The sequence below is a fragment of the Gorilla gorilla genome, chromosome 19 (genome assembly GCF_029281585.2).
Source record: "Gorilla gorilla gorilla isolate KB3781 chromosome 19, NHGRI_mGorGor1-v2.1_pri, whole genome shotgun sequence".
Classification (NCBI taxonomy): Eukaryota; Metazoa; Chordata; class Mammalia; order Primates; family Hominidae; genus Gorilla; species Gorilla gorilla.
The window spans coordinates 32,530,309-32,553,816 of NC_073243.2; the positions used below are offsets into that span (position 1 = coordinate 32,530,309).

At 40.1% G+C, this 23,508-nt stretch overlaps 1 long non-coding RNA gene across 3 annotated transcripts in view; it reads left to right on the plus strand.

The window, feature by feature from the left end:
* The window catches only part of LOC109023884 (uncharacterized), a 122,078-nt gene that overhangs the window by 81,115 nt on the left and 17,455 nt on the right, over positions 1 to 23,508 (plus strand). The window lies entirely within an intron of this gene.

Below are 23,508 nucleotides of genomic sequence, written 5' to 3' on the forward strand. Positions count from 1 at the left end.
TGGTGGGAGGAAGGAAGTAGGGAAGATATCTAGCTGGTAAGGGAGAAGGGAGGGAAGGAAATAACTACCAAGACCTTAAAGCCCATTGTAAAGAGATAGCTCTGTGTGTGTTGTTCTTCATTAGTAATTAGTTTGTGGATTAGTATTCTCAGATTTACTTGAAAATTACATTGTTGGCCAGGTGCAGTGGCTCATGCCTGTAATCGCAGCACTTTGGAAGGCAGAGGTCGGCAGATTGTTTGAGTCCAGGAGCTTGAGACCAGCTTAGGCAACATGACAAAACTCCATCTCTACTAATAATACAAAAATTAGCTGGGCATGGTGGCATGCACCTGCAGTCCCAGCTACTTGGGAGGCTGAAGTGGGAGGATTGCTTGAATGCAGGAAGGTCAAGGCTGCAGTGAACTGTGATCCTGCCACTGCACTCAAGTCTGGGTGACAGAATGAGACTCTGTCTCAAAAAAATAAAATTACTTTGTTAAGTCTGTGACCTTAGAATTTATACTTTACAGAAACTGGTATTTTGGGCTTGTTGTTTAGTGAAAAAATTAGTTAAGCCCAGTGGATTTTTGTTTTACTTTAGTTAAGAAATCATGTTATTCTATTTTTTTTAAGCCACTGAGAGACAGTAACTTTTCACAAAGAAAGCAATGATTTCTATTTCTTAGGAGTGGGAAGATGGTTCAGTATATACATGTTAGGACTTTGGGCTGTTTTTAATATTCTGCAATTTTTACATCAATGCTGCTATGTTTAAATATGAATCAGAAGGTCACAGGTTGTGTTTGGTATGAGATTCAAACTTCTCCCCCAGCTCCAAGGCCCTGAGTGAGCTGGCTGCTGCCCCTCTCCACTCCAGCCATGTTGGCTTCTCCAGCCAGGGGCGACAACCTGTCCCTCCAGACCCTGTCCCTTCTTATCTCTTCCTGGAATGCTCTGCTCATTTGGGTCAGCAACTCAGTAAGGGCTTTCCAGATCCTTCCTTCTAAAGTAGCTCTACTCAGGGACCAGACAGGATTTGTGGAAGCTGAAGCTTATATAAAAAAGAATACAAAATTATGAATATAAAAATTTATACAAAAGTGAGCACTTATTTAAAATAATAAATCTCAACAAAGAACAAAATAAAAAAGCTGACAAATACCCCAACTACCTGAAAAACCATTAAAACAACATATATTTTTATTAATTAACTGCCTGACAGAATACTTTTTTACCTACAATTTTGGCTGCATTCTCTCTGATCACCTCTTCATATGAAAATGATTGTGTAGGCTGGGCGCGGTGGCTCACACCTGTAATCCCAGCACTTTGGGAGTCCGAGGCAGGCGGATCATGAGGTCAGGAGATCGAGACCACGGTGAAACCCCGTCTCTACTAAAAATACAAAAAAATTAGCTGGGGGCATGGTGGCGGGTGCTTATAGTCCCAGCTACTCCGGAGGCTGAGGCAGGAGAATGGCGTGAACCCAGGAGGCGGAGCTTGCAGTGAGCCGAGATCGCACCACTGCACTCCAGCCTGGGCGACAGAGTGAGACTCCATCAAAAAAAAAAGAAAAAAAAAAGATTGTGTGATATTTTCTATACAGCAATTAAAGAGATAATTCAGTCTTCAGCATATTATCATTGATTAGAAAGTGTTTGTTTTTGACAGACAGAATTTCACTATGTCAACCAGGCCGGAGCACAGTGGCTATTCACAGGCACAGTCATAGCTCACTAAAGCCTTGAACTCCTGGGCTCAAACAATCTTCCTGCCGTCACCTCCCCAGTAGCTGGGACTACGGGCTGTGCTACTGTGTCTGGCTGAAGGATGTGGTTTTTGTTTTTGTTTTGTTTTTTTACATTTTATTTTATTTTATTTTTTAGCGATGGGGTCTCATAGTTGCCCAGTCTGGTCTCAAACTCCTGGCTGCAAGCAATCCTCCTGCCTTGGCCTCCCAAAGTTGTTGGTATTATAGGTGTGAGACACTGCACTTGGGCTAAAAAGTGTTTTTGTGATTGATAGTTTAGAAAAGTTTCTTTGGTTTCATTACTCATTGTTGGTAATGTCATGTAAATTTTTAGGATTGTTGTAAAAATCTGAGAAATCTATTATGCTTTTTTCATATATGAGTTGTAAGACTTTAGAGTGTTTCAAGTGTGTTGGCTTTGGTTGTGTGGTGTGGTGTGTAGTGTGTGTAGGTGTGTCTGTATGGTGGGTGTGTCTGTGTGGTGTGTGTGTGGTATATGCGGTGTGTGATTCAGTGTGGGTGTGTGTGCATGGGGTATGTGTGGAGGCATGTACACATGTGCCTTCATCCTGGGGTGCAAATGTCCCTCCCGGGGCCGCAGAAGGGGCCTGTGCAGATGAAGAGCTCTGAAACTGCAGCTTCATTAGCTTCACAGGAGGTCCCTCTCTGTCTCCACTCCAAATTACTTGTTAGCACTCTGCCTGGTTTTCATTTTCCTCTGCACTTAACACATTCTGACTTTATTTTAGTGATGTGCTCGCCTGTTTACAGACTGCCTTCCCCAAACTGCTGGCAAGGAGTAGGGCCCTGGTCTCTGTGGTTCAAGCTGCATTCCTGGGGCCTCCCACTGTGCTCTGCCTAGGAGAGGGGCTCAATAATTTGTTGAGTGAGTGAGTGAATGAATTTTAGAGGGATTTAATGTCAAACTCTAGAATTTGTTCTTGAAATTTATGAATATTGATTTTTTCTTAGTGCCATTTTAATTAAACTTGATTGCATATAAAGTGCTATGAGCATTAATTGGACTAATGGGATAACTTTCTGAAATGGTAGGTTTTATCTGGTCTCGCAATGTGTTCATTTCTTTGACTAGAAGTTTGAAATAGTAAAGCCACAGATTCTTTAAAGTTTGTATGAACCTCAGATCTTTGATAACAGCAACTTTTAGATGTTTTTGCTCCCTTAGTCCTCCACATAATTTTAAAACAAAACAATTGACACCCTCACATATTTTCAAGTTATTCATTTTTTAAAGTCATAAGTTTAAATATTTGCAAAGACAGAATTTCTTTTTTTCTTTCTTTCTTTCTTTTTTTTGTTGAGATGGAGTCTCTCTCTGTCGTCCAGGCTGGAGTGCAGTGGCCTGATCTTGGCTCACTGCAACCTCTGCCTCCAGGGTTCAAGTGATTCTCCTGCCTCAGCCTCCTGAGTAGCTGGGACTACAGGCACGTGCCACCACGCCCAGCTAATTTTTGTGTTTTTAGTAGAGATGGGGTTTCACCATGTTAGCCAGGATGGTCTCAAGCTCCTGACCTCGTGATCTGCCTACTTCGGCCTCCCAAGGTGCTGGGATTGCAGGCATGAGCCACCGCGCCCGACCGCAAAGACAGAATTTCTAACAGTGTAAATCGATACTTAAAAAAATTATATTAAATATCAAATCAATTTGATTTCTGCTTTCATTCCTTTAAAAAATATATTAGCGAGCTTATCTTTAACAATGGAAAATACTATAGTGTCCTTTTTTTTTTTTTTGCCTTAATCCTGTTTTGTGTTGTTGTTGTTTTTTGAGATGGTGCCTCACTATGTAACCCAGGCTGTGTGAGTAGCCGGAACTACAGGCATGAGTAACTGCTTCTGGCTAAACTTGTGTTTTCATTCCACTTCTCCTCCCACTCCCAATGTCATATATTTTTATGTCCAAATGTTTTCTATGGGTAGACCTATCAAATTTTTCTACAACTAAAATATGTGTATACATTTAAATTTAAATGTTTGAAGTTTTTGATGCTGGGCGTGGTGGCTCACACCTGTAATCTCAGCACTTTGGGAGGCTGAGGCAGGAGGATCACTTGAGATCAGGAGTTTGAGACCAGCTTGGCCAACATGATGAAACCCCATCTCTACTAAAAATACAAAAATTAGCCAGAGTGGTGGCAGGCACCTGTAGTCCCAGCTACTTGAGAGGCTGAGGCAAGAGAATCGTTTGAACCCAGCTGGCAGAGGTTGCAGTTAGCTGAGATCTTGCCACTGCACTCCAGCCTGGGCGACAGAGCAAGATGCCATCTTAAATGAATAAATACATGAAAAATTTTTGGTGATTGCAAGTCTCAAAGTGTTGAAAATTTCCTCTGGATTGAGTTATTATAATTATTAGTATATGGATGATCAAAAATATAAATATATGAAACATGTTTGTATGTAATTATAAAATGGACAGTAAAATTTTATTAGAAATACTTTTTTTTTTTGAGACAGAGTTTCACTCTTGTTGCCAGGCTGGAGTGCAATGGCATGATCTCGGCTTACTGCAACCTCTGCCTCCCAGGTTCAAGTGATTCTCCTGCCCCAGCCTCCCGAGTAGCTGGGATTACAGGCATGCGCCACCACATCCGGCTAATTTTGTATTTTTAAGTAGAGACGGGGTTTATTCATGTTGGTCAGGTTGGTCTCGAACTCCCGACCTCAGGTGATCTGCTGCCTTGGCCTCCCAAAGTGCTGGGCTTACAGGCATGAGCCACCATGCCCGGCCAGAAATACATTTCTTAATTAGATGGGTGGAACTATTTTTTCTTTTTTTCTTTTCTTCTTTTTTTTTTTTTTGAGACCGAGTCTCGCTCTATCGCCCAGGCTGGAGTGCAGTGGCGCCATCTCGGCTCACTGCAAGCTCTGCCTCCCGGGTTCACGACATTCTCCTGCCTCAGCCTCCCGAGTAGCTGGGACTACAGGCGCCCGCCACCACGCCCAGCTAATTTTTTGTATTTTTAGTAGAGACGGGGTTTCACTGTATTAGCCAGGATGGTCTCGATCTCCTGACCTTGTGATCCACCCGCCTCGGCCTACCATAGTGCTGGGATTACAGGTGTGAGCCATTGCGCCCAGCGGAACTATTTTTTCAATTAACTTATGTATCCATGTTTGAATATTATTTGTTGTTAGAATGAAACAGTTTAGCATTGATTCTGTGCTTGCTTATTATAAATGTAAGTTCTGAGAAACCTTGTTCACAAAAATAAGCAGACGGGAAAGGAGTATTTTGTTATCATAACATTGCTCAATTCTCTGAACTCATGCCAAAGTTTACATCAGAAATAATTCAATGATATATCACCAAGAATTATAACTAATGCTCCATCAGCTAACATGTCCTGCTTCAATTATATTGAGAGCAAATAATTGGGAAAAACCTGACTTGCAAAAAGATTATTTAACCAGTCTGGGCAACCAAGTGAGACCCTGTCTCTACAAAGAAAATTTAAAAATTAGCGTGGCATGGTTGTACATACCTGTAGTCCTAGCAACTAGGGAGGCTGGGTAAGAGGATTGCTTGAGCCTAAGAGTTCGAGGTTATAGTGAGCTATGATTGTGCCACTGCAACAGAACGAGACCACATCTAGAAAAAAGAAGATTTAATCAATCGTTAAAGTCATTCACTTTCTCAGCACCAGTATTTAGGATTCTGCCCGTGTGTGTTACCTCAGGGTTTTTACCTCTCAAGGCAATCCCAGGTTTTACATTGAGGTGCCATAGAAAGATTTGGGGTGAGTGGAAGGTGTTTTTTGTTTTGTTTTGTTTTGTTTTTATTTTTTAAATGGTGGGAAGTGGTCCTTAAAGAAAAGGTGGGTGGGAAAACCCACACAACACCTGGACCATAGCTGTGTTTTCAGGCAGATTAATCGTAGGAAACAGTCCTTCCAAATGGAAATAGATTCCCTTTCAATAACCTCTGTCTGTGTACCCCAGAGGAGAGTCTTAGAGTCACACAGGCAGCTGGAAGGCTGTTCATTCCAAACCTATTTCAGAATCAGGTGCAGAGGGGCACGCACCACTAGCCCATCGCAGACCTGGAAAGGGACGTAAGCGTCCCTAGGTCACAAACCTTTCCTAGCCCTTCACTCTGATAGAAATTAGTGTTTTTCTTTAAAATATATAAATAAATGAAATGCTTAATTTCAATCAGCTTGTATAGCTCCAGTAACTTCAACCAAACTAAAATATGAATAATCTGCTGAGGGAGAGGAGTGCTAAGCTCTGGAATCATAATACACCCACTTCTAAATTCTGCAACATGCTCTTCAGACCTATTTAATCAGGAGCTTCAGGCCTGGCTTCTGTAGCAAGACTTTTACATGTGACCAACACAATATTTGCAAGCAATTGGCAAGACTGTAATTATTTACAATCACATCCACCAGAGCAAGTAGGTAACACATTGTTTTACACAATCCAAAATTAAAATACAAATTTGGCAACTCAGTTTCCATTCATTTAGCAAATATGTATTGAATCTGCTATGTGCCAAGAATATATTGGCTCCTAGAGATTTTGAAATAAATTCTACACTAATTAGCTTCTTGCAGGAAGGTGTGCATATAGTGATTAAGAGCAGCAGGCCAGGTGCGGTGGATCACACCTGTAATCCCAGCACTTTAGAAGGCCGAGGCGGACAGATCACTTGAGGTCATGAGTTCGTGACCAGCCTGGCCAACATGGTGAAACCCCGTCTCTACTAAAAATACAAAAATTAGCCAGGTATTACACGCTCCTGTAATCCCAGTAACTTGGGAGGCCGAGGCAGGATAATTGCTTGAACCTGGGAGGTGGAGGTTGCAGTGAGCCGGGACCTCACCGTTGCACTCCAGCCTGGGCAGCAAGAGTGAAACTCCATCTCAAAAAAACAAAAAGGAGCAGCAGATGCTGGGCCCACCTCTGGCTTCACTCTTGCTCTATCCTTCTGGTTTATGTGGGTTCAGGCAAGTCTCAGTTTCCTCTTCTGGAAAATGTAAATAATAATATGTAGCCATTCTCTTGTTGTGAGGTTTGAGGAGATAGTCATGTAATAAGCACTCAGGAAACGGTAGTTATTATTACCATTATTTTTATTCCTCCTTCCACCCGAGCACCTGGCATAGTGTCTGCACATTGGAATAGACACTCAGTTAATGCCACTGAGTCAACAAATGAATGGACAAATGACAACAGCAACAAATATTTGAATGTGCCACTCCATTTGTAGACATATTGCATTGATAAATTGGGCACCATGACACATGCCTGTAATCTCAGTTACTTGGAAGGCTGAGGCCAGAGGATTCAGAGGATTGCTTGAACTTGGGAGTTTGAGACCAATCTGGGCAACATCTCAGCAATATCTTGTCTAAAAAAAAAAAAGGAAAAAAGAAATTACGTTTTTGCCAAAACAGGTTATTCTCAAAAGTACGGGTTTATTTACAACATTTATGCCACTCTAATGCTAAATATCTTTAAAAATATTTCTTCCTTCCTTTTACTATTCAATGGAGTCATAGGTCTTACTTCCAGAAAGCTTTCTGTGTATTCAAACATTTTCCCATCTCTTTCATTAGCAGAATCTGTCATGTAAGATTTATTGTAGATTTTTAAAAAATTATACAAAATAGTTCCAGGAAATCCAAAAGTTTCCTAGAAACATAATGATCTAGCAAGAAAAATATTTTAATATGCACTTTACATTGACTTGGATCCTATTTTTTGCTCTTAATCATTAAGTAGGGTACTGGGTTATTACAATTTGGAAACATAAATAAAGCTGAGGAACTGGAGAGCAGGCTTGTTAATCACTCTACCTGGTTTTATGGATCCAGTCCTGAGTGTGCTTAAGGAAACAGTTTAAAGTTTTGCTCAAAATAAATGTCACTGGGGCTGGGTGCGGTGGCTCACACCTGTAATCCCAGCACTTTGAGAGGCCAAGGCGGGTGGATCACTTGAGGTCAGGAGTTCGAGACTAGCCTGACCAAAATGGTGAAACCCCATCTCTACTAAAAATACAAAAATTAGCTGGGTGTGGTGGCACATGTCTGTAATCCCCAGCTACTTGGGAGGCTGAGGCAGGAGAATTGCATGAACCCAGGAGGCGAAGGTTGCAGTGAGCTGAGATCGTGCCACTGGACTCCAGCCTGGGCAACAGAGCAAAACTCTGTCTCAAAAAAAAGAAAAGAAAAAAAAAAGTCATTATTCCTGATTATACTTCCTTTCACATGCAAAAATATTTAAGCCATTCTTTAGGTTATGTTAGTACTTTAGGTGATGTCATTACTTTCCATCTCTTATCCTGTTTGGAAACTTAAGCCCAGCTACTGAATTGCACAAGCAGTTGAAGAAAAGAATTAGGAATTTGTTTTGTTCTCTTTCCTAGTTCTGTTTTTCATTCTCTGCACGCCTACTCCTGCCCACAAATCCAAGGCTACAGCCTTTCTCTCTAAAACATATTTCTGCCTACAGTGTACCCACTGGTTAATTTACACAGCTCTGATTCATCTTGACAGTCATATGTTTCCGACAGGTGAATACCTCTGGGCAGTCACCTGGAGACGGTTTTCTGTAATCATACATGTTTCATGTTGTGCTGTGTACCACCCTTATTTTCCAGGCATAGATGTGACAGAATTCCCAATTCTTGTCCTATACCCTTAAGATATTTGTGCTTTTTTCCCCTGTTTCTTCTTACGTGTGTCTTGGCAATCATTTTTAGTTTTTCCAAGCTTTGCAATGTTCCTCCAGATAGTTTATTGACCCTGTGTTGTTTTTTTCTTTTAGCTTGTAATATAGTCATATGTCACTCTAGTAATATATTAGTCAAAGATGATTTCTGTGGGGCCATATAAAGTATATAATAAATGGAGAAACCTGCAGATAAAAATGTGGAAGTTACAGGAGGAAATCTGTTAACCAAAAAGGAATAAGCTTGGGCTGGCTAAATTTACATAAGTGAAGGGTATCTTTCAGCTTCCCTTTCTTTGTCTTGCTTCTTTATTCCTTTCTACCTGCAGCATTACTTAGCTTCTCAGAAGCTCAGCATTCCCAATTTGTCCCAATTTCTGATCAGGAAGAAAAGAAACTCCTGGAAAACCACCTCTGAGGTGGCTGCCATACTTACCATCTCTCTGCCTGTCTTTTAAGCCTGACTCCCTCCTTCATGGGGTGGCTACCGGGTAGCCATTTTGACACTAGATAACCCAGCCCTGGCCATGGTGCATTGTACTAGGAGTGAACATCTGACCCAAAGTGACAATCAGATTCTTTCTCCACAAATCCTGATTCCATTTTAAACTTCAAGTTCATGTTTGATTCAAAGTTCTCCCTTTTCCTTCAGTACATACCAGGTTTGTAGCCTCGGTGACTGTGTGTGATTTTGTGTGTTTGTATGTGTGAGTGAGAGAGGGGTAGGGTGTGTGCTGTTCTCTCACAAGAGCCCACCCTTTTCCATCGTGTACCCTTCTAGCATGGGGAGAAGGAGGAGGGAAAAGGAAAAGATACCTCCCGAGGTGGAATTGCAGTCAGCATTGCTATGGGGCTCATTGTCTCTGAGAGACAAGGATGGAAGCCCTAAAGGCAATCAAACCCAAAGAGTACCAGAGGTAGACCTTTGAGAGACTTAGATAGGTTGCAAACCAGAGGTAGACCTTTGAGAGACTACCTCTGGTACTCTTTGGGTTTGATTCCCTTTAGGGCTTTAGGGCTTCCAGCTGGTGGAACCACCTTCTTCTAAGGCCAGAGCCTCTTTGCCTCATGCCGTGATGGCTTTGACAAGGCCATGGCCTCTAATCTCACATACTTTCCAGGATTCCAACTCTGGGGCTTCTGGGGAGGAAGCAGCCTCGTGTTCTCTACTTTCAAGGAACTGGGAATTTGAGGGGGTGTTATCTGGCCCCTCTTTTTCTGATCATACCATTCCACTTTTGGCCTCAATGTTCCTTCTCCTGCTGGTAGCTCGAGGTAGATAGGCAAGAACAGTGTTCACAGGTCATGCAAGCAGGGACCAGGGGAAAGGCTTCCCTCTTCCCTGAAACCTGTAACCTTGGTTTGGTTCCATTGAGTTCCTCTCCCTTAGTTTTGAAGAGGAGGCCCAATCCAGGGACTGGGGTCTCTTATCAAACCTTATCTTTGCCCCCAAAGGGGAAAGTTCTCCTTTTAGACATTTTCATAATATTACCTGGCAAACCAGTCTAGTCTCTCCTGGAAGTACAGGAGTCTCTAGTTAGCAACTGGGCCCTCTTTATTTTAGCTCTGAGAATTTCATAATTTTTTCTCAATGCAGAACTAACTGCACTATTCTGGTAACAATAGGGGTAGGACTAGCTCTCAATAAGGAGCTAGATGTCAATGTGTGTTGCAAAGGAATGATCTTGAATTGGTGGTATTCTTCAAATCCCACTATGTTAGTGCCTTATGTAAGACTCATTCTCATGAGAAAGCTAATGGTTTGGTGATTTTCCTCCATCAGAATTCAGCAGCTTCCTTATAGGAATAGAGAAAGTATGCAGCAGGATTGCTCCAAGGCTGAGGGGCTTTTGGGGCGTATGTGGCAGAGAAGAAAAGAATGAGGAAGTGAAGGTGCACTGGAAATTGGTTAAAGTGATGAACCATGGAATCCAGGTTGCAGGGCACTGAGTGGTTCTCCACCGTGGCTGCATGTTGGAATCAACTGGGGGGAGCCTTAAAAGCCCTGCTGATTCAGCCCTTCCCCCAGAGCATCTGACGTAATTGATTAAGCCAGCTTAGTCATCCTGAGTCATGAAAGCTCCCCAGGTGATTCTAATATTTAGCTAAGGTTGCAAACCAAAGCAGTACATCAGGAAAAGAAGTGAAGTTAGATTGGGGCTGATAGATTGAAAAAAGAATGAAAGGCGAAGGGATTGGGGATCCCGGATGTAGTAGGACTCATTGAGGCCTGGATTCAGGAGGGAGGCTGCCTCTGAGAGTGGGATTTCAGGGTGGAAGGTCATTATGAATTTCGGGTGTGGCTTAGCAGGGAGTGGGGGCAGTTGAGGTGAGCTGGGAGGGAGACAAAGTGGCTGCTAAGACAGCTTCAGACTGGGTCACCTTCGTGGGTGTTTGGAGTTCTCTGGGATTGATGGCTGGGGTTGATGGAATTCTTAAGGAGGTGTTCAAGCTTTTGCTGACTGTGGTAGAGAGACATGGAGGCAGAAGGTTGAAAGAACAAGGACAGGAAGAAGGTGGGCTATTGTTAAGAGATGATCCTCAGAGGAGAAGAGGCTTTTGACGGGGTGGTGCAGGGGATGGGAGAGGAATGGTTGGAAGTTGCAGTGGGAGCATGGAGGAGCTGCAGCCAACTCCTTTGCCTGTGGGGAGTTTTGGAGAAGGTAAGAAAATGAGCAGTCTGCCATAAAACAGAGCCATAACAGAAGTGAGGTTCTGGAAAATAGAGGTACTCTTTAATATTATTATTATTTTCTTTTATTATTATTTTGAGACAAGATCTTGCTCAGTCACCCAAGCTGGAGTACGGTGGCTCAATCTTGGCTCACTGTGACTTCTGCCTCCCAGGCTTAAGCAGTCCTCCCACCTCAGCCTCCTGAGTAGCTGGGACTACAGGCACATACCACCACACCCAGCAATTTCAAATTTTTAAATTTTCTTTTGGTAAAGACAGTGTTTCATCATGTTTCCCAGGCTGGTCTTGAACTGCTGGACTCAAGTGATCCACCCATCTTGGCCTCCCAGAATGCTGGGATTACAGGCATGAGCTACTGTGCCTGGCTATTATTTTAAATTGAGTCATAATTGTACATATTTATGGGGTACAGTGTGATAATTTGATACATATATGCAATGCATAATGATCAAATCAGGTAATTAATATACCCATCACCTCAAACATTTATTATTTCTTTGTGTTGGGAATATTCAAAATCTGCCCTTTTAGCTATGTGAAAATGTGTAATAAATTGTTTCTTCAATATTACTGAGGTTTGGTCTTCAGATGGTTGAGGATTTCTGTGTAAACATTTTTCAGAATAGAATGAATAGATTATTTGGGATCCATGTCTTAGCCTATGGTGTTCAGGGGTCACAAACTGGCTGAATTCAGGCTCTGGTGTGTTTAGCTCACACCAGAGTTTGGGGAAAAAAGAAATTTGAGTATTTTTTATGCAGAGCCTGCTGTTTCCGGTTTATGCATCTCCACCTTTGGGTTGAAAACTGAGCTGTTTCATACATCTATATTACTTACTTGCCTCCAAGACTTTTGTTTCCTTAATATTTTATTATGAAAAATTTCAAGATACAAAAGTTGAGAGAATGGTATAATGAATCACCGTATCCCATTACCCAGACCTGAAGACTTCTGATGTTGGGACTCCTGGGGAGATAAAAAACAGTAGTGCATTCTGGAATCTTCACAGAAAGGGCAAGATATTTTAAAAAGGAAAGAAAGAAAAAAGAGCAGTGCAGGCCGGGCACGATTGTTCATGCCTATAATCCCAGCACTTTGAGAGGCTGAGGTGGGTGGATCATCTGAGGTCAGAAGTTCAAGACCAGCCTGGTCAACATAGTGAAACCCCATCTCTACTAAAAATACAAAAAATTAGCTGGGCATGGTGGTGGGTGCCTGTAACCCCAACTATGTGGGAGGCTGAGGCAGGAGAATCACTTGAACCCGGGAGGCGGAGGTTGCAGTGAGCTGAGATCACGCCACTGCACTCCAGCCTGGGCAAGAAGAGCGAAACTCTGTCCAAAAAAAAAAAGGCAGTGCAAACCATTTTTTTGCAGAAGCTTTTCCCCTAATGTGGAATGTGGAATGCCTTGCTCTCACACCCACCCTGACTTTCTAGTCACTTTTTTTTTTTCCTTTTTCTGAGACGGAGTTTTGCTTTGGTTGCCCAGGCTGGAGTGCAGTGGCATGATTTCAGCTCACTGCAACCTCTGCCTCCCAGGTTCAAGCGATTCTCTTGCCTCAGCCTCCCAAGCAGCTGGAATTACAGGCGCCCGCCACCACACCCAACTAATTTTTGTATTTTTAGTAGAGATGGGGTTTCACCATGTTGGCCAGGCTGATCTCGAACTCCTGACATCCAGTGATCCACCTGCCTCAGCCTCCCAAAGTCCTGGGATTACAGGCATGAGCCACTGAGCCTGGCCACTAGTTTTTCTTTATGTCTCTATAGGAGCATTATCTTTTTATTCATTTTTCCACATAATCATTCAATAAATATTGTTAAGTCCCTTGTGTGTGTCAAGCCCTCTCTTGTAGGCACTGGAGTTGGGACAATAAGTAAGAAAAATAAGGTTCCTGTCCTCTTAGGACTTATAGCACAGGGAGGAAGAGATAGAATGTATACAATAATTAAATAACCAAATAGATCATGTGAAGTGCTATGAAGAACAAAAGTACCCGGTGCAGTGGCTCATGCCTGTAATCCAGTCACTTTGGGAGGCCAGGGTGGGCAGATCACATAAGGCCAGGAGTTTGAACCAGCCTGGCTAACATGGCAAAACCCTGTCTCTACTAAAAACACAAAAAAATTTTAGCTGAGCATGGTGGTGCGTGCCTGTAATTCCAGCCACTTGGGTGGCTGAGGCACGATAATCACTTGAATTCAGGAGCCAGAGGTTGCAGTGAGCCAAGATTGTGCCACTGCACTCCAGCCTGAGTGACAGAGCGAGACCCTGTCTCAAAAAGGGAACAACAATAACAACAAAACTAAAGCAAGGCTACTTGACAGAGTAACCAATCAAGGTTTAGGGGTTGAGGGGATCGGGGTGGATGGAGAACTTTAGGTATTCAAGAGGGCCTCCCTGAAAGGGTGACACTTGATCTGAGACATGAATAACAGGAAGGTACCACCACTTGAAGATCAGGAGGCAGAGGGAACAACCAGTGCCAAGGCTCTGAGGTAGGAATGAGCTTAGGGGGTCTGAAGAACAGAAAGAGGTGACCAGAATGGAGGTGTTTCTCTGGGCTTCCTCAGGGCACCCCAGCCCTCCCTATGCTGGTGTAAGCAGCTTTTCTCTGTGCCTTCACAGCATCATTTGTGGCATTTATGGTCTTAGTCTGTTTGGGTTGCTATAATGGAATACCTGAGACTGGGTAATTTATAAATAAAAGAGGTTTATTTGGCTTATGATTCTGGTGGCTGGGAAGTCCAAGATCAGGCAGCTCATCTGGTGAGAGTCTCCTGCTGCTTCAACTACTGGCAGAAAGCAGAAGCAGGATGTGCAAAGAGACACATAGGAGAAGCTGGGCTCACTTATAACAACTTGCTTTCTTGGGAACTAATCCATTCCCATGAAACTGAGAACTCACTCACTCCCACCAGAAGGCATTAATCTATTTATGACAGATCTGCCTCCATGACCATATACCATCACTAGACCCTACCTCCCACGACCGCTGCACTGGCAATTAAACTTCGACATGGGTTTTGGTGGGAGCAAACCGCATCCAAATTATAGTGTCTATTAGAGCACTTAAGTCCTTTAGTGAGGGCTTGTCTCCCTCACTGATCCAGGAACTGACAGATGGCATCTTTATACCTCTCAGCCCTTAAGTCCAGTGTCAGGCCTCATATAAGGTGCTCAAATATGTGAAGCATAAATATGTGCATGTAGGAATGAAGAGAATGGGAGTGTAGGTTCAAATTTGGAAGTAAGCCAACCACAAACATTTTCAGCTCCTAATATTCTGATGTCTGAGAAAAAATAATGAAATGTTTCTGTAATTTTCAAGTTTTCTTCATTCTAGAAAGGGTCTCCCAAATATGCATTCATGTTTTTTCATTCATCAAATATTTATTGAGCTCTTACTATACCCAAGGCATTATTCTAGGCACTCAGGTATGGAAGTGAACAAAGTCAAGTTCCTGCCTTTGAGGAGCTTATATTCTAATGTTGTGGAGAAACAATGAGTGAATGAGTGAATGAATAAAATATGACCAAAAATGCACATCAGGTGGTAACAATCACTATGGAGAAGAATAAGCACCCCAATGAAGATAGAGGATATAGAAGAGGGGTGTGTTGCTATTTCACATAGGGCAGTCAAGGAAAATGAGCCATTTTTGGTCCTCTGGGAATCACATGCTGAGAAGGACATAGAAGTGCAAGATTTTGCTGGAGGGGTAGTGGAAATACTCGTGAAAATTAAAGGTAGAAAGCATAGGAGTAGGCAGAGACACGCTTCAGACTGCAGTGCAGTCTGACACTTTTGAAAAGAGAGGAAGAGGAGATAGGACTGGGCAGAAGTAGAAGCTGAACTGCAATGCAGGTCAAAAAATGCCTAGGCCAATCTGGTGGTGAGTTCTGGAGAGAATATCTCCTGTCAGAGTTGCCGCTAGTCAGGCCAGAATGCCAGGGTTTTATGCCCTTGCTTTGCTCAGGCATCAGATGCAGGCTGGCCTGGGAAGGATGTGACTTTGAACAAAGGGTCTGCAGCTTTGACATTGAAGGGGATGGCAGCTGGGGGCTGGAGTCACATAACCCACAGATGGGCAGCCTGTCCTTCCTTGAAGGGACATCTGAGTGCATGACTCAAGATCTGTGACACAAGGCAACTGCAAAGTTTTGAAATGATGACTGACATGATATGACTTAGTTCTTAAAAGAATCGTTCAGGACGCTCTATGGAGAATAGATCTGAGGGAGACTAGGGAGGAATTAAGGGGACTTGTAGAGAAATTTATTGTGCAATATTCTAGGTGAGAGATGATGGCAGCTTAGTCCATTACTCCCTAGGAAATAAGGAGGAGGAAGTGGAACGCAGTCAAATTTGGATGCATTTTGTAGGTAGATTTGACAGGCTTTGCTGATGTATTGAATGTGAGTATAAGAGGAAGAGAAAAGTCTAGGATGACTTCAAGATTTTGGCTTGAGCAACTAGAAGAGTAGAACTTCCATTTTCAAATATGAAAGATCCTGTGGGAGAGACAAGTTTAAGTGGGCAAGGGAAGATCAGGACCTTGTTTTCAGAGTCCAGCTGGGCTGCTCCTTGGGTGTGGAGAGCTCTGGGAAAATATTTTTATGGAGCACCTATCTATCTATCTATCTATCTATCTATCTATCTATCTATCTATCTATCTATAATTAGATTTTAAAATATATTTTAAAATGTATTTGATTTAAAAACATATCTAAACATTCATGGGCCTGTGTGAGGTATAGTGAGTGACATGTTCATGAGGATTTAGAATAATGGGTTGAGAAGAGGTAACTGCTTGTTGTCCAATTAGTGCACATACAGATTCTTCATAGTATCCAGACACCATCTGTCCCTATTGAGGAACAGGGACAATCTCTTGTTCTTTATTGTCACATGTGATACTTTCATATCTCCCATTGTGAGAAAAACATAGCAATGCCATTATTACTGACAGTGCCATGCTTCTTTGGAAACTGTATTGAGACAATGTGGATCTTGTTTCTGTAGCTCCCCAACACCATTTGTTTAATACTGGTTATATCATTACTCCTGATACTACATTAAGCATCAATGGATGCTTCTAAAAACTAGCATCCATTAAATGACTCTCTGTGAGGTGGTTACTGTGCTTTGTTGATGATGACCACAACTGCAAGTCTTACCAAGAATATATGGGAACAGGCCAGACACAGTGGCTCATGCCTGTAATCCCAGCACTTTGGGAGACAGAGGTGAGCTGATCACTTGAGCCCAGAGTTTGAGAACAGTTTGGGCAACATGGTGAATCCCCATCACTACAAAAATACAAAGATCAGCCCAGCTTGGTTGTGTGCACTTGTAGTCCCAGCTACTTGGGAAGCTGAGATGGGAGGATCGCTTGAACTCATACTACTGCACTCCAGCCTGGGTGACAGAACGACTGTCTCAAACTAACATCTATATATATATATTCATATATATTGGTATATATATTCATAAATATATTCGTATATATATTCGTATATATATTTGTATATATATTTGTATATATATTCATATATATATTCATATATATTCGTATATATATTCATATATAGTCATATATATTCGTATATATATTCATATATAGTCATATATATTCGTATATATATTCATATATAGTCATATATATTCATATATACATATATAGTCATATATATTCATATATATATACATATATATTCATATATACATATATAGTCATATATATTCATATATATATACATATATATTCATATATATTCATATATATACATATATATTCATATATATACATATATATTCATATATATACATATATATTCATATATATACATATATATTCATATATATACTCATATATATATTCATATATATACTCATATATATATTCATATATATACTCATATATATATTCATATATATACTCATATATATATTCATATATATACTCATATATATATTCATATATATACTCATATATATATTCATATATATACTCATATATATATTCATATATATACTCATATATATATTCATATATATACTCATATATATATTCATATATATACTCATATATATATTCATATATATACTCATATATATATTCATATATATACTCATATATATAGTCATATATATAGTCATATATATAGTCATATATATAGTCATATATATAGTCATATATATAGTCATATATAGTCATATATATAGTCATATATATAGTCATATATATTCACATATAGTCATATATATATTCATATATATAGTCATACATATCCATATATATAGTCATACATATCCATATATATAGTCATACATATCCACATATATATACTCACATACATATCCACATATATATACTCACATACATATCCACATATATATACTCACATACATATCCACATATATATTCACATACATATCCACATATATATTCACATACATATCCACATATATATATTCATACATATCCACATACATATCCACATATATATTCACATACATATCCACATACATATTCACATATATATTCACATACATATTCATAGATATATATTCACATACATATTCATACATATATTCACGTATATATTCATACATATATTCACATATATATTCACATATATTCACATATATTCATATATATATTCACATATATTCACATATATTCATATATAAATATTCATATGTATATTCATATATGTATTCATATGTATATTCATATGTGTATTCATATGTATATTCATATATGTATTCATATGTATATTCGTATATATATTCATATGTATATATTCATATATTCATGTATATATTCATATATTCATGTATATATTCATATATATTCATATATTCATATATATTCATATATTCATATATATTCATATATATTCATATGTATATTCATATATATTCATATATTCATATATATTCATATATATTCATATGTATATTCATATATATTCATATGTATATTCATATGTATATTCATATGTATATTCATATGTATATTCATATGTATATTCATATGTATATATTCATATGTATATATTCATATGTATATATTCATATGTATAGTCATGTATATATTCATATGTATAGTCATACGTATATATTCATATGTATAGTCATACGTATATATTCATATATAGTCATAGGTATATTCATATATATAGTCAGGTATATTCATATATATAGTCGTAGGTATATTCATATGTATATAGTCGTAGGTATATTCATATGTATATAGTCGTAGGTATATTCATATGTATATAGTCATAGGTATATTCATATATATATTCATACGTATATTCATATATATATTCATACGTATGTTCATATATATACATACGTATATTCATATATATGTATTAATACATATATATTCATACGTATTCATATATATTCATACATATATTCATATGTATTCATACAGATATTCATATATATTCATACATATATTCATATATATTCATAGATATATTCATATATATTCAGATATATTCATACATATATTCATAGATATATTCATACATATATTCATACATATATTCATACATATATTCATATATATTCATATATATTCATATATATTCATATATATTCATATATATTCATATATATTCATACATATATTCATATATATTCATATGTATATTCATCTATATATTCATATGTGCATTCATATACGTATATTCATATGTGCATTCATATACGTATATTCATATGTGTGTATTCAGATACGTATATTCATATGTGTGTATTCATATACGTAGATTCATATGTGTATATTCATATATATATACATATGAAGTGTCAATAATTCATTTTATGTTAGATTCCTGTTTACCCTTGAGTGCTGCAGACCATAGGTATTGCTGCAGTCAGAACCCCCACAGGTGAGAGCCAGTGAAGGCCTACGTTCACTGCTCAAGGCAAGGGCCAAAGGTCCTGAACTTGTCCTGTGTCTGATGTGAGTCAGCCAAAATCAGAGTGTCAGCACCATACTGGGTAGCCCAATCTCACCAGATCTTGGGATAAAATACAGTTCCTGCCAGCAGAAGCCATCCTATCACCAGGGCTCCCTCCTGGAACCAGGGCCAACATAAAGCCTTAGGCTTCTTAGGGCACTTGGTCACTCCAGGAGTGGGGTGGGTGTGAGGGACATGGTACGGGGATGTACAGGGTCACTGAACACTCAGAAGGAGACAAATGAGGACTGGGTCCCATGCTGACTGGTCCAGGCTTGGGGTTCCCTTCCTAGATGGCACAGCTGGCCCTGGCTGCTCTCAGCCACTGGAGGAGGATGTAAACAATTTTGAGGAAGGTGCCTCTGACAACCAGGATCCATGTGGGACCTGCTCCAGACCTGGGGCATCTGCCTGAATGGCCATGGGAAGTGGCTTGGGGCCTGAGGTACAGGGTCGGGGCCACGGACCGCTGGCTTGGGTCTACAGGTCAGGCTGATATCATGTGCCTGAATGCTGGGGAGTAGTCCAGGCTGGAGAGAGAAATCTGGGAGTCATCAAGCTGCTGAGAATGGCTTGATGGAAGGAAAAAAATCCTGAGGTGTCTAGCTCCCAAATTCCACTCTCTTATTCTCAAAATGTGAGAAGCCAGCTCTCTCCCTTCCTAGGTAGATGAAGGACTCTAAACCAAAAATTAGTCACTTGATGATTTTTAGAATATTTAGCTTATGCAAATCTACAAAGAATTCTGAACCTTGAAAATAGAAACAGTTCATAATATGAAAAACCACAGACCCAAGTCTCCTTAGAAAACAGTACCTGTGGGGAGGAATGACATTTTCATTTTTCAGCACCAGGCTGAGTCTAGGGTAGTAACATTTTCCCTGCCCTCTGAACAGTGTTACTTGTTTTAGTCGGCTGTCTGTTTAGCCAGGGGAATAATTAATTAACAATTCAGTCCGCTGGAAACATACCACCAAGTGGCATTCAGTAAATATTTATTGACAATGATGAGGCTATTATTTATTTATATCATCAAATCGCAAACAACTGTGGAGTTTTCCAGCAAGGCATTAGAAACTTGTTATCCTACAGTTGAGAAAATTGAAGGCCAGAGAAGTGGGGTGATTTACCCAATGTTCTACAGGGAGGTGGGGCAAAGCTAGGACTTGCACCCCAAAGTCTTGATTCTAAATGTCTTCCTTGCTTTTTCTGCTATGTGCCACTAGTGTTTTTGAGCCATAGGTGAATTCCACTAAGCTACCTCAGGTGTTTAGGACGTTAACTTTTGCAGAGAACAGTAAAATCTCATTAAGTCAGAATAATTGGAAGAATGACCAGGCTGACTTGAGAAAAAGTCTGAACTATTTAAAAAGATATTCAGCTTTTTCCTTTCAAGGTCATGTAGTAAATTGGAACAAATAACCACAGAATGGGGCCAAGCAGAGGTCTTACTGAACCTGCCCAAAAGAACAAACTGGAATAATTTCTGAAGGGTACATTAACAGTTTGCATGCAAGTGATGACTGCTAAAGATCAGGCATTTAGAGAAATATCTTTTTATTAAAAATAAGTGAAATGTTTCCCTTAATACATTTCATGTAAGTATTTACATAGGAAACTTTCATAAATTTATTTATTTTTGTTTTTATTTATTTATTTATTTGAGATGGAGTTTCACTCTTGTTGCCCAAGCTAGAGTGCAGTGGTGTGATCTCGGCTCACTGCAACCTCCGCCTCCCAAGTTCAAGTGATTCTCCTGCCTCAGCCTTCCAAGTAGCTGGGATTACAGGCGCCTGCCACTACACCCAGCTAAGTTTTGCGTTTTTAGTAGAGACGGGGTTTCACCATGTTGGCAGGCTAGTCTTGAACTCCTGACCTCAAGTGATCTGCCTGCCTTGGCCTCCCAAACTGCTGGGATTATAGGCGTGAGCCACCGTGCCTGGCCTGGAAACTTTAATAAATTTAAATGTAAACATCTAACCATCTAACCACAAGTTAAAATGATCATGCGTTTGATTTCATGGCATATAAATTAACCTGTTTTTACTGTTTTGCCGTACATGACTTGTTTGGTATTATTCCTGTAACTCACAGCAGCATAAATGATGACATCTGTCTCTCTCATTTTCCATCATCTTAATTTTTCATCTATCCAATGCCAACAGAATGCCTCCAGCTGCTTGAAAACCGGAAGCATTTTCTGGCCATTCCTTTCTCTCACCACACTCCCACCAATTTTACCAAAGGATCCTACCCTTCCTGTTACCATTTTTGAGAATTCTTTGCATTTGCCTGCCTTTCATCATTTTCTGTTCAAACACTAAATATTCCTTCCTGAAAATGTTTAGAAATACTATACCTTGCTATCTCTAATTCTGTCGTTTAACATCCCACCAGGCATACTATTTCTGAAGCCGTTCATAAGTCCTATTTTTCTCTCTTGAAATTGACTTCTTCCTCCTTTGTTATCTAAGAGCCAGGGTCCTTGACCTGGCAGGTAACACGTGGGAGTTTCCAGACTGACTGAGTGGATGTTATTGACTATCAAGGAGGCTATTTGGGAGAACAGTCTGTAAAGCCCTCAAGCCCTTCAGTGTGCTGAAGGCTGGAAAAAAAAAAAAAAAAAAAACGTTTCTGGGGAAAATGGGGATCTAGTTGGAGATGCATAAAGCCTGCCTGCCTGCCTGCTCTCCTGCAGTCCCTCCCCGCCCTCCTTCCTCCCTCCCTGTCTCTCTCCTCCCTCCCTCCCTCTCTCCTTTCTTTCCTTCCCTCCCGTTCTCCCTCCCTTTCTACCTTCCTTCCTCTTTTTTTAATTCCTGACTCAAACTTGTTAAAGGCTTTTCTTGATGGGTGCGTTGTCCTGGATGTGATTCAAAGATCCACATGTCTTAAGAAAAAACTGACCAAAACTGTTACAGCTTAGCCTGATGAAATAACTTAAGTTCAAACAAAATAAGGCTACTCATGCATTTCCTGCTGGCGACCTGCTGCCCCCATCTGGAGAAGTTGGGAACGGATGTTCTTGATTCATTCCTGCGCAGTTCTTGTTTCCTTTAGGGGTCTGCGTTGGCTTGGCTGTCTTATCCAAAGGTGGTTTGCTACAGTGTGTAGAAGTGTCAGAGTACAAACTGCAAACAGTTTATTTAGTGAGTTTATGTTTACTCTGAGTAACGCCAAATACCTTTATTTTATTCCTGGCTGGAGGATGACTCCTTAGTTTTGTGGATCATCTGTTCTGGTTCTGCCCCCCAGCTTCCCCAACCCTTCCTACAAAAGGCTAAGCTAAAGCCGTCTTTCTTGACAGCCTTGGACTAGTGAGAAGTGCTTCCTGACTTTGCATCCTGCCTTGGTAATCTTATCCTTAAAAGGATAGTTTGGACTTTTGATCTCTAAGGTCCCTCTGGTTCGGAGTCCATAAAAAATATTTACCAGTGAGAAATGTCTATTTAACATAAATCAACTCTTAGGTATTAAATGAGCTTTCTCTCTTAATGAACAAGATTTCTGGAAATAAAATGCACATGTTTGGAGGAGGGACTGAAATTTTAAAAACAATTTCAAAATATGAACTATACCACTAGGAGGCAGTGTTGACATATAATTTAATTCAAGAATGTCTTCACCATAGCTCCTTTTCAGAAAAATATTTTAAAAAATCGATGGATATAAAAATGATTAAAGGTTATAATATTTTGGTGGCAACAAAATTCTGAAAAGAATATTAAAGGAACATGCATTTTACACAGTAATAGAACAGCAAGTCCAATAAAATATCATCTGTGAGTGAAAGCTTTAAATACTGAGCTTGGTTTGAGAATATAAGAGAAATGATAGATAACAACTTTGCCAAAAAAAAACCAAAAAACAAAAAACAAGTGGAGTTCACTCTTGTTTCCACTAGCCATATGCAGCCTCTGAAAGTTGTGCTGCTTTGGCTCTGTTTCTGTGCATTGAGGGATTAGGGGTGGATTATTAACTCTTAGTAACAAAATTCTAGCAATTTCTTTGCCTTTCCATTTATTTATTTATTTGACAGAGTCTCACTCTGTCTCCCAGGCTGGAGTGCAGTGGTGCAATCTCAGCTCACTGCAGCCTCTGCCTCCCAGGTTCAAGTGATTCTCGTGCCTCAGCCTCCCGAATAGCTGGGACTACAGGTGTGTGCCACTACACCTGGCTAATTTTTGTATTTTTAGTAGAGACAGGGTTTCACCATGTTGGCCAAACTGGTCTTGAACTCCTATCCTCAAGTAATCCGTCCACCTACCAAAGTGCTGGGATTACAGGCGTAAGCCACCACACCTGGCCTATTTTTGTTTTCTAGAATTCCCTGACTGGCTCTCCAGAAAGAGCCAGTAGGGTCTCTTTTCCTTTTAAATACTGCCACCTGCTCCTTT